Source organism: Schistocerca cancellata, chromosome 11 (genome assembly GCF_023864275.1).
Source record: "Schistocerca cancellata isolate TAMUIC-IGC-003103 chromosome 11, iqSchCanc2.1, whole genome shotgun sequence".
Taxonomy (NCBI): domain Eukaryota; kingdom Metazoa; phylum Arthropoda; class Insecta; order Orthoptera; family Acrididae; genus Schistocerca; species Schistocerca cancellata.
In genome coordinates, this window is record NC_064636.1 from 145,884,144 (window position 1) to 145,897,538 (window position 13,395).

The following is a 13,395-nucleotide window of genomic DNA, read 5'->3' on the forward strand; positions in this document are numbered from 1 at the left end:
AATAATGTCATTTAATAACAAAGTAAAAGTGACTATACCAAAGGAAAGACAAACCATAAAATAAAAAATGAGTAAAGATGATGAATATTATGTGAATTCATGTAAAGATAGTATTCATACTGTGTGGATGGTTTTCTTGTTCTTTCCCCACTTGGGTTATCTATATGCTTTTCACATATTCTGTTGAACTTAAATGTTTTTATTGAAAGTAGTGTTTCATACAATTTATGTATCCAATCCTCAAAACAAGTAGATACATGCCCAAAGTCTATGAAGAGTGTGGATGCCAAATAAATCCTTTAATCCACGTTTTACTGACATGCAGTTTACATACATAAATTTCCTTAAGAACATATCATACAACTGCAGAACAGTTTTCATTCTATGCAATATACTCTGTCGTGGTGCTTAAGAACTGCACAAGCACAAAGCGTTTGTGGTTTTTTGGAGTGTGCATCGAATGTTCGATGCCCCGCACACTGTAAAACAGCCGGTATACAACTGACCGGTGCAGTAATTCATTTGTAAATTTGTGACTCCAGCAGTCACTGGGGAACCATTGTGCTGTATCTTGTTTATCAGACAAGTAATAATTTAGAATTCTTGTTCATGTACTAAATGTCTTTTTATTCAAATAATTTGCGTATACACATCTGAATGCACAACACGCAGTATCAGTGAAAATAGTTGAATTGGATGATTTTAATTTTTCTTTGGCACCTTTTTCTTACCTCCGTGTCATTCAAGTAAGAAGTACTCCTTCAGAGCTGAGAATAATTTGTGAAATACATGAATTGTGTTTCAAAAGGATATTTATTTCAATACATTTTCCAACTGTATGAAATGTATTACTTGAAGACAAAGTTTGATTTAAGAGCAGAAAGCTATAATTAAAGGCAGTATCTGTTAAAAATATGAGAACTGTAGGTGTTTATTGTAAGTATGCAGTACAGTATTTATGGCAAGACATTTCACTAGCCTACTCACCATTAAAAATTTGTGCTTTACATCTTATATCGAACCACTTATTTGTCATAAGCACCTAGGGGACTTCCCTAGCAGCTCTCACTAGTGGTGTTATTTGGGAGTGGAACACTCCAGACACAATTCTGCATTTATCCTTTTCCACACATAACTCGTGTAACTCCACAAAGCGACTTCTCGAGGTAACTGGATCTTGAGGATACGCTCAGGGCAAAACAACACAACAAGCAAGGGAGTCACCTCTTTAGACCCACCCACGAAAACAGCCGTATAGTTATGGGACACATTTAAAATGTCATAAAATACTGAGTTACAGCCTCTCTTATACTCTTATACCACAACGAATCTACGACGGAAGATCGGAAAGTGATGCACAATAATTTTATTACCAAATAGTTTAACATAAAAAAACCACAAATGAACTTACATCATTTACCTAGCCAGCAGCAATTTCAACACCTTTCTCCCATCGTGACAGCAGTTTCAGTATGCCCTGTTTGTAGAAGTACATTTATTTGGAGTATAGCCATCTGGGGACTGCCGGTTTCACTTCTGCACGTGTTGCAAAGTGTTGGCTGGCCAGGAATTTCTTGACGGTACCAAACAGACGAAAGTCCGACAGTGCGAGGTCTGGACTGTATGGTGGATGCTGGAGCACCTCTCACTCAGATTTGGCAATTTTCTCACAAATAGGAGCAGCAATGTGGGGGCGAGCATTGTCACGAAGAGGTCTGACACCGTCAGAGCATTAGTGTTGCGGCATTTGTCACAAAGAGCGCGACACAACTTAACCAAAGTTTTAGTGTAGGCTGCAGCATTCACAGTGGTCCCGTGTTCAGCAAAGCCCACTAATAACCCAGCACGCATATCCTAGAACACTGTCACAAGTGCTTTGGTAGCAGACTGAGTCATTTAAAAAAATTTTTTTTCTTCACTGGGGAGCCAGCATATTTGCACTCCACAAAGGCACGCTCAGTTTTGAGCACACAGTGGTACGCTAATGACTCGTCCTCACAATTCCTTTCAGAAAGTTACATCCTCCAGCAGAATAAGGCATTAAGAGACCCGAACTTGTCATGACTGACTGGTCCTCAAGGTTGTGTGTCAGGTTCTCGGCCACACAGCGAGCACCAACTTTACAAAATATCGACATGTCACAAACAGTATCGTACATCGTACCATAGGAAATGGATTGCTGTGACACGATTCGCAGTTCCAGATGCCGATCGTTCAAACTGCTGCCTCGATGGTTCCGACACTCTGTGAGGCTGCAGCTGTTACCGGCCGCCCAGAGTGTGGTGAATCACTAAGGTCCACACGGCACTCTTTGAAGAAAGCACACCACTCTGAGATAATTACTAAGGCAGTTGCTGCCGAACGGTACGTGGCACTCCACGAACCCCCCGGCACAGAGACTGGGTAGGGGAGGCCGGTCCTGTAAGCGCCAGCAGTCAGCCCGATCCCCTCACGTAAGAATGTCTCACTGATCTGTACACCGTCCACCCGTAGTCTAGCCAGAATCTCACAAAAGCCCTATAAAGCTGCAGCAGATGTAGCTCGTCCACTCCCTGAGGCACCTTAAGATACTCGTCGCTTTCTGCGTCCTCGCCTTTAGATACTTCAGATGTGATAACCGTAACAGCTTTGGATCGAAGGTGAGGCTCCGAAACCTCACTGAGTCTTTAAAATGAAGAATGGTGCCCTTACATGGAACTAATGTACAGGGTTATTACAAATGATTGAAGCGATTTCACAGCTCTACAATAACTTTTATTATTTGAGATATTTTCACAATGCTTTGCACACACATACAAAAACTCAAAAAGCTTTTTTAGGCATTCACAGATGTTCGATATGTGCCCCTTTAGTGATTCGGCAGACATCAAGCCGATAATCAAGTTCCCGACAGACATCAAGCCGATAATCAAGTTCCCGGCAGACATCAAGCCAATAATCAAGTTCCTCCCACACTCGGTGCAGCATGTCCCAATCAATGAGTTCGAAACCATCGTTGATGTGAGCTCGCAGTTCTGGCACGTTTCTTGGTAGAGGAGGTTTAAACACTGAATCTTTCACATAACCCCACAGAAAGAAACTGCATGGGATTAAGTCGGGAGAGCGTGGAGGTCGTGACATGAATTGCTGATCATGATCTCCACCACGACCGATCCATCTGTTTTCCAATCTCCTGTTTAAGAAATGCCGAACATCACGATGGAAGTGCGGTGGAGCACCATCCTGTTGAAAGATGAAGTCAGCACTGTCGGTCTCCAGTTGTGGCACGAGCCAATTTTACAGCATGTCCAGATACACGTGTTCAACCGTTCCTTCGCTCACTGCACGCCAACCCGTCGATTTCCCCTTACAGAGGCATCCATAAGCTTTAAACTGCGCATACCATCGCCGAATGGAGTTAGCAGTTGGTGGACCTTTGTTGAACTTCGTCCTGAAGTGTCGTTGCACTGTTATGACTGACTGATGTGAGTGCATTTCAAGCGCGACATACGCTTTCTCGGCTACTGTCGCCATTTTGTCTCACTGCGCTCTCGAGCGCTCTGGCGGCAGAAACCTGAAGTACGGCTTCAGCCGAACAAAACTTTATGAGTTTTTCTACGTATCTGTAGTGTGTCGTGACCGTATGTCAATGAATGGAGCTACAGTGAATTTATGAAATCGCTTCAATCATTTGTAATAGCCCTGTACATAAAAATACGACAGGAACAAATCACATTAACCAACACCTGTCCACAGAAAATCTCATCCCTGCAGCACACTGCTCCGACCTCTCCATTATAAGTTGTAACTGACGACTCCCTGTCGTACTGTCGGGGGAAGAACAACAAACTGCGACATCGACAAATAAGCAGCACTGCCCGTCACTCATTACAGTACTGTACTGTTTACGGCTGTGACAAAGAGGGGAAAACTTGAAACAAACTTCTGGGGAACAGCGTTCTCCTGCTCTAAACTATCCAAATAGCACATCACCACCCTGGTACTTAGGGATTTTGACACAGGAGTGTGAATACGGGTGGCTGGCCATAAAAGCATCACTGGCGGAGGTGGTCTAGACTACTGTGCCTCGAGTAGTGTCGTGTGCCTTACCGATGTCAAAAAATATCCCTATACAGCACCGTTAAAGCAGGAAAGCTGCTGGATAGCTGCCTCTGACAGGGTCAGGTTGTCAAAAGCGTATCGACGTCTCCTAAATCCACACTGTAGAGGGTTGAGGTGCTGCTCGGTTTGTTAATATCCAGATCAGACAACTGGTGACCATTTGTTCCGAGGTCTTTCCTACGGAGCACATTGGGGCAGTAAGGTGAATGAAGTGTTTGTTTAGCAAGAGAGAGCAGTAACAATACTGTGTAAATTACATAACGGTACATCTTGCAGAGGTATTTTCAAGAACTTGGGATTCTTACACTACCTTCCCAATACACTTACTCCTAAATGATTGTAGTTGCTGATAATTAAAATCAGCTGAACATGTAACTTACAGAGTCACAATACATGACACAAAAATAATCTCATGTACACTTTGTCTCCTTGATCAGCATTCGGAATTGATTTACGTACTTTGATGGCAACATATTCACCAAGCTCCATTCTACCAAAAAGCAAGAAATTGCAAACTCCAATCACTTTAAAAGACAATTAAGAACATCCCTCATTAACCACAATTCCACAAATTATCTGAATATCTAATTCAAGGATTGAAGTGTTATGTTAACATGTATGGAGATGATAAGAGTGCTACTCACTTCAAAGATGAATAGTGGAATTGCAGACAGGCACAACAAAAAGACTGCTCTACATTAAGCTTTCAGCCAAAGCCTCTGTCAGAAGGGGAAACACACACACACACACACACACCAAAAAAAACCTCTTTCTCTGGCTGCTCAGGCCAGACTCGATACATGGCAAGTAGCAATGTGCAACACTGCCTATTCCTTATGATTATAAGGTAAAATATCGTTAGGAATATGGCTGAACTAGAATGCTAGCACACTGCTGTTTATTGCTTTTGGTGATCTAGGGTCAGCTGTATCTGCTGCTTTGAGTACATAAATAGAACACCTGCATCTAGTTTTCCTGAAAGTGAACGATAAATGTGTGGCCACTGGTGGAGCAGGCAAGAGCAAACCACTGTGGCCACAAACACACTCTATATACAGTGCTCAAAGTTTATTTAAACAAATATCGTTAACTGTTCACAGGTACTAACAGCAATGTTATGCATCCAGTGCCCTTAAAAAATGTTTAAGTCTGTTACCTGACTATTGAGGCCCCATACAGTGTAGACAATACTAAAATTTCCAAGTACTGAGCACTGATTCTGACAGTCAGTCACGGTTTTGCAAACTGAGGGCAAGTACAAGTCCTGACCGTTTGTTGTATCACCAAATAAATCTAAATCCCAATTGAGACTAATGTATGAAAAATTCAAACATTCAACTAGCACACACAAAGGGGGGCATTACAACTCTATGAGAACTTATTTTAAATTACTTTTTTTATTAGTAGAAAAGCAACTACACTAGTCTTTGAAAAAAGTGAAACACCAAGACCAAGAGATCCGATCATAATGAAATTTATTCCACTTATTACGGACATGACACTACACACAGGATTAGCATTACAGATTGGTATACACACTGTGACTGCGGAAATTCAGTAAGAATTATGTGTAAATAAACTTAAGCCCCAAAACTAAAATAATTTATGTTAACCTATGTAAGAAATGCTTTGTTTTTGTATTAATTCCGTACATTGCCTTTAAATTGTGTTATAATGTAACACTGTAATTAACTCTTAAATGTGAGAGAGCATACAAATGTTAAAATTAGTGAAGGAGAGTAATTGTATTTGTAAATTGGTAAATAATGCATCAGACACGGCGCAAGCGGCGTCAACAATCAAATTTTACGGGATCAGCCGCACCGGAAAGGAGTGCAACGAAGTCTCTCAAACATTTATGCACGAAACAGGCTTTCAGAACAGGAAGAGACTGAGGACAAATGTCAGTAAAGTTGTCTACTTGTATATAAACCTCCCCCTCTCCGAGGCCTGCTCTCTACTGACATCTCTTATTGATCGCTCTCTCAAACGATTTTGTAACAGCCAGTTGTACTGGAAAGATATTTTCGAGGTATGTAAAGCATTTACCTACGTAAAAGTATCATCAATATATGAATAATTGTTATTATTTACCAACACTTTATTTCAACAATATTAATCTCGCCTGCCAACTTTTCTCTGTTTCAGCTACGAGAACTGCGAGACTGCCGACATATCGTTTGCTGGCCGTTGCCATCATTGATGTTCGAATTTGTGGTGGCCACTTGCGTGTCCCCGAGATCTGTTGAGCCGATCTGTAAATGCAGTTTCCAGGCAGCACTTCTGTGCATAATGCATAATATTAATGATTGCGCGGTCAGTCCACTCCACAGTATCACAACAGGTTAGAGAAAATCTTGAGTTATTAAATTTACCTGTGGTGTGTGATAATTTAAACTTTCTTTTTTTAATACTTGGCTACTTCTTTTAATTAACGGCACTCCAGTTAATTTCCTCTTACCAAAATTTATTTTTGAATTACCACTAAACAGCACCACACAAAACAGAGAAACTTTTTTTTAAATAATAATTCAACGCCAGGTGAAAGGGAAGGCTGGCAACGCAGTGGTACCCATCATTCTCTGAAGGAGACACTCAATTTCTCTCCACATACGGCTGCGCATTGTCCTGCTGAAATATGGCACGTGGAATGGCCTGCAGGCAGGACAGTGTCTCAAGCTGTAAAACATAGTGGTAGTTGTTCCAATTCCTCTCGAGACATAGGATGAAACATCACACGTTACAGGCAATGACACCCCAAACTGTCACACTCGGTGTCTGTCCACTATGCCGTTCAGCAGTACAGTGTGCCCGGTTTGTTCGTTACGGCGGTGTCAAACGTGTGTGCAGGACTCGTCCGAATACACTACATTTTGGCACTCGGCATACGAGTGTCGAGATTCACGTGCCCAGTGCAGTCCTCAGTGTCCGGGTCTTCTGGTCAATGGGAGCCGACGCAATGTCACCCGTGTCACCAGTCCAGTCCGCAGACATGTTCACACTCGTTGCAGTGCTCTGACATTGCACCAACACTGTGGCTGGTGCTGTTGTTGTTGTGCTTGTGGCTGTTGTGGTGGTGAAAAAACTGTTGAGGGGGACCAAGGCTTGACAACAGAAAGCAGTTTCAAATGGATCTCAGTTGGAGCAGCTACAAAGAGGCTTACACAGTGGATAGAATAGTGTGGAGAGATGCATCAAACCAATCTTCAGACCAAAAACCATGACATCATTAAATAGTAAACAGAAACAGCAGCCACATAGCCTTAAGAGTTAATTACAGTTTTACAATATAAGATAATTTAAAGACAATACACGGAATTAATACAAAAATACAGCATTTCTTACATAGGTTAACATAAGTTATTTTAGTTTTGGAGCTTATTTACACATAATCCTTACTGAATTTCCGCAGTCACAGTGTGTGTACCAATCTGTAATGCTAATCCTGTGTGTAGTGTCATGTCCGTAATAAGTGGAATAAATTTCATTATGATCACATCTCTTGGTCTTGGTGTTTCACATTTTCCAAAGACTAGTGTAGTTGCTTTTCTACTAATAAAAAAAGTAATTTAAAATAAGTTCTCACAGAGTTATAATGCCCCCCTTTGTGTGTGCTAATTGAATGTTTGAATTTTTCATACGTTAGTCTCAATTGGGATTTAGATTTATTTGGTGATACAACAAATAGTCAGGACTTGTACTTGCCCTCAGTTTGCGAAACCGTGACTGACTGTCAGAATCGGTGCTCAGTACTTGGAAATTTTAATTTCGTCTACACTGTATGGAGCCTCAGTAGTCAGTTAACAGACTTGTTACGGCCAATCAGACGAGATGACAGTCATCTCACACTGTATCGTCCAGTACCTCCGGTACCTTATCGGTGCAATGTACGGTCCTCTTCTCTCCACTGGTTCCGAGTACACCTCACTGTCGAAGTAGCATGCCCTGCACGAGCTGCAGTGCCACAGAACGACACACCTGCCTCCTCGAGACCGACGATTCTCCCCCGTTCGAATGAACTCGTTTGCCGATATTCTACAGTGTAATATCGGCGAGTCGTAGCGGCACTCGGTTACACGTTTCCACATTGTACGATGGCTCTATGGACTGAGTATTGTTTAGCACTGACATGTCCAGTTACACAATAAAGGGCACTTATTGTGGCTCTACTTTTCTATACATTTTCTTATCATGGCATGTTGCAGACCACTGCTTCAGTGTGTCTTACTTTTTACAAACAGTAATGCATTCTAGATAAAAAGTCAGTGCCCTTCCTCTTGCACTATGTGGCTGCTATTTCTGTTTACTATTTAATGATGATGTCACGGTTTTTGGTCTGAAGACTGGTTCGATGCATCTCTCCACACTATTCTATTCACTGTGTAAGCCTCTTTGTAGCTGCTGCAACTGAGATCCACTTGAAACTGCTTCCTGTTGTCAAGCCTCGGTCCCCCTCTACAGTGTTTACCCTCCCCACCACCACCACACACACTTTCCGGCATTACCAGATCGACGACTTTTTCGTGCCGCAGGATGTGCCCTATCAACTGATTCCTTCTTTTGCTCAAATTATGCCATAAATTAATTACATTCCCAATTCAGTTGACTAGCTGCTATTTGTTATACGATTTACCCATCTAATCTTCGGCATTCTTCTGTACACCTTCATTTCGAAAGCTTCTATTATCTTGTCTGAACTATTTGTTGTTCATGTTTCACTCCCATAAAACACTACACTTCTGACAAATAATTTCAAAAAAGACTTCTTAACATTATTTTTACAGTGTACACGAATTTAACCCTTAGTGAAATGCTTTTCTTGCTGTCATCACCACTTCGCATTCTGTGTGTTCTCTACTTCTGGCATTATCAGCTTACGAGGTGTGGCTAGAAAAAAACCGGACTAGTACTGGTGAAACAATAAAACGAATGCAATAAGGCTGAAAGTCGCGTGGCCTGTCATGTGACTCTCGCTCCGCCTCCTGCTCGAGTTTCATCTGCCTCCTGCACTCAGTCTGCCCTTGGCGTCTGTTTTAAGTAGTTGACGTTTTGTCTGTGCGTCGGAAAATGTTGAGTGTACAGAAAGAACAGCGTGTTAACATCAAATTTTGTTTCAAACTAGGAAAATCTGCAAGTGAAACGTTTGTAATGTTACAACAAGTGTACGGCGATGATTGTTTATCGCGAACACAAGTGTTTGAGTGGTTTAAAGGATTTAAAGATGGCCGCGAAGACACCAGTGATGACACTCGCACTGGCAGACCATTGTCAGCAAAAACTGACGCAAACATTGAAAAAAATCGGTAAACTCGTTCGACAAGATCGCCGTTTAACAATCAGAGCAGTGTCTGAGTTAACAGGACTTGACAAGGAAAGTGTTAGGCAGATTCTTCATGAAAGTTTCAACATGAACAAAGTGTGTTCAAAAATGGTTCCAAAGTGTCTCACAATTGAACAGAAGGAACGCCGAAGAATGATTTGTTCCGACATCCTGGAAAACATTGAAAGTGATCCCACCTTCTTACAAAATGTTATTACTTGTGATGAATCGTGGTTTTTTACTTACGACCCCGAAACTAAACGCCAATCGATGCATTGGAAAACTCCTGGTTGTCCACGAGAAAAAAAAGCACGAATGTCAAAATCGAAATTCAAGGCAATGATGATTGTTTTTTTTTTTTTGACATCAAAGGGATTGTGCACATTGATTGGGTACCAGAGGGACAAACAGTGAATCAGCATTACTACATTAGCGTCCTGGCTACCCTACGTGAGTGAGTACGGAGGAAACGGAATGATTTGTGGAGAAAAAAGTCACGGATCCTTCACCGAGACAATGCCCCAGCTCACAGTGCGTTGTCAGTGAAGACGTTTTTGGCAAAACACAACATTCCCATCTTAGATCATCCACCCTACTCATCTGATTTGGCCCCCTGTGACTTTTTTCTTTTCCCTAAAGTCAAGTCAGCTTTGAAAGGAACTAGATTTGAGACTGTTGAAGCAGTAAAAGAAAAAGCGACGGAAGTAATGTATGGACTTACCGAAAATGATCTGCAGCATTGCTATGAACACTGGAAAATTCATACGGAGCAGTGTAGAGACCGAGGAGGAGAGTACATTGAAGGAGATAACATGAAATTGTAAATAATTGTAAATAAATGTTTTTTCCAGCATCAGTCCGGTTTTTTTCTAGCCGCACCTTGTACAGAACCGCTGTTCTATTTTTCTCGATTTTGATCCTATAAGCTCTTTTCAACGCACTACCCATTCCATTCAACTGATCTTCCACGTAAACACCTACACTGAGATAACAAAAGTTACAGGATAGCAATACACACATATACAGGTGACGGTATCACATACACAAGGTATAAAAGGGCAGTGCATTGGCAGACCTGTCATTTGTACCGAGACGATTAACGTGAAAAGGTTTCCGACGAGATTGTGGCCGCACAAAGGGAACAGATCTCGAATGTGGAACGGTAGTCGAGCTAGACGCATCGGACATTCCATTTGAGAAATTCGATATTCCGAGACCCACAGTGTCAACAGTGTGCCGGGAATACTAAAATTTCTGGCATTAACTCTTACAACAGACAATACAATGGCTGACAGTCTTCACATAACGGCGAAGAGCAGCACTGTTTGCTTAGGGTCGTCAGTGCTAACCGACCACATCAGTGTTAACAGTCGAGCAACACTGTGTGAAGTAACTGCAGGACTCAATACGGGACGTATGTACCTGTTAGGACACTGCAGCAAAATCTCGTGTTAAAAGGCTCCGGCACCAGACGACCGACACAAGTGCCTGTGCTAAAAGCACATCACTGCCTGCGGCACCTCTCCCGGGCTTGTAATACCGTTAGACCCTAGACTACTGGGAAACTGTGGCCTGGTCACACGAGTTCCAGTTTCAGATGGTAGCATTCAAACAAGGTGCAAAACCCCCTGAAGCTGTGGACCCAAATTGTTAACAAGGCACTGTGCAAACTGGTGGTGGCGCCATAAAGGTGAGGGCCGTTTTTACAAGGAATGCACTGGCTTCTCTGGTCCACCTGAACCAATCATCCACTGGAAATGGTTATATTTGGCTACTCGGAGACCATCTGCAGGCATTTCTGGACTACCGTGCTCCCAAACAATGACGTAATTTTCGTGGATGACAACATGCGATGTCACAACTTTTGGCAACTACACTCAGGCTCATAAATTAAGGATAATGCTGACAGGTGGTGAAACAACACTATGGTGGGCGGTTTGCGGGTTTAAATCACCTCGGGGTACGACCGTGTGGTGCATTTGACCTGCAGTCGGCACTGGCAGCAGTCCACGTACGCAGAGGTGTATTGGTGCGTGTCAGAGTACGGTGCAGCGAGTAAGTGTGCAGACGTTTTCAGATGTGCTAATGGTGACTGTGTGTCGAAAATGACTCAAAGAACACCTATTGATATTATGAGGGGTAGAATACTAGGGCAACTGGAGGCTGGTCGAACACAGCAGGTCGTACCACGGGCCCTCTGTGTGGCACAAACTGTGATCTCACGATTATGGCAACGATTCCAGCAGAAAAAACATGTCCAGGCGCTACAGTACGGGACGTCCACAGTGTACAACACCACAAGATGACCGATATGTCACCATCAGTGCCCGCAGACGGCCACGGAGTACTGCAGGTAGCCTCGCTCGGGACCTTACTGCAGCCACTGGAACAGTTGTCTCGAGACACAAGGTCTACAGACGACTGAACAGACTCGGTTTATTCGCCCGCAGACCTGCGGGGTGCATTCCACTGACTTCTGGTCACAGGACAGCCCGGTGTCAAGAACACAGTACACGGTCATTGGAACAGTGGTCCCAAGTTATGTTCACGGACGAATCCAGGTATAGTCTGAACAGTGATTCTCGCCGGGTTTCATCTGGCATTAACCACAAACCAGATACCGACCCCTTAATGTCCTTGAAAGGGGCCTGGATAGAGGTCGTGGTTTGATGGTGTGCGGTGGGATTATGATTGGTGCACGTACACCCCTGCATGTCTTTAACAGAGGAAGTGTAACAGGTCAAGTGTATCGGAATATCATTTTGCACCAGTACGTCTGCCTTTTCAGCGGTGCAGTGGGTCCCACCTTCCTCCTGACGGATGATAACGCACGGCCCCACCGAGCTGCTGTCATGGAGGAGTACCTCAAAACAAGAGATATCGGGCAAATGGAGTGGCCTGCCTGTTCTCCAGACCTAAACTCCATCGAGCGCATCTGGGATGCTCTCAGTCGACATATTGCTGCAAGTCTTCAAACCCCAACGACACTTCAGGAGCTCCAACAGGCACTGGTGCAAGAATGGGACACTATACCCCAGCAGCTGCTCGACCACCTGATCCAGAGTATGCCAACCCGTTGGGCGGCCTGTGTACGTGTGCACGGTGATCATATCCCATACTGATGTCGGGGTACACACGCAGCAAACAGTGGCACTTTATAGCACGTGTTTTGGGACAGTTTTCTCAACATATTACCAATACTGTGGACTTACAGATCTGTGTTGTGTGTGTGTGTGTGTGTGTGTGTGTGTGTGTGTGTGTGTGTTCCCTATGTGCCTATGCTATTAGCACCAGTTTTGTGTAGTGCCACGTTGTGTGGCACCACATGTTGCAATTATCCTTAATTTATGAGCACGAGTGTAGTTTGCTGAACATTCTGGACCATTTGAGCGAGTGATTTGACCACCCAGATCACCTGACGCAAATCTCATCAAACATTTATGCGACATAATTGAAAGATCAGTTTGTGCACAAGATCCTGCACCAGCAACACTTTCACAATTACAGATGGCTATAGAGGCAGAATGGTTCAATATTGCTGCAGGGAACTTCCAATGACTTATTAAGTCCATGCCACACCGAATTGCTGCACGACGACAGGCAAAAACAGGCCCGACACGATATTAGGAGGTATCCCAAAATTTCTGTCATCTCGGTCTATATTTCTATGTATAAATATGTGTATATTTCAATATATCTCATCCAGTTGAGTGAATGAGTGGGCACAGAAAAGTGCAGGTGACAATTTCAGATGCAATTTGATGGGGGAATTTACAGGATTACAAATCAAAATGAGAAAGGTGTGTACCTGTAATAACTGTTAGTATAATTAACTGAAAGAGCTTACAGTGACTGGGTATACCAATTACTGTATAATTATACTTACTGTATGCAATAGAAGACACGATGTATGAATGGTGCAGGAATGAATGCAACCAGCACAGTATCAGCTGTCATATTGCCATCCCTGGAAG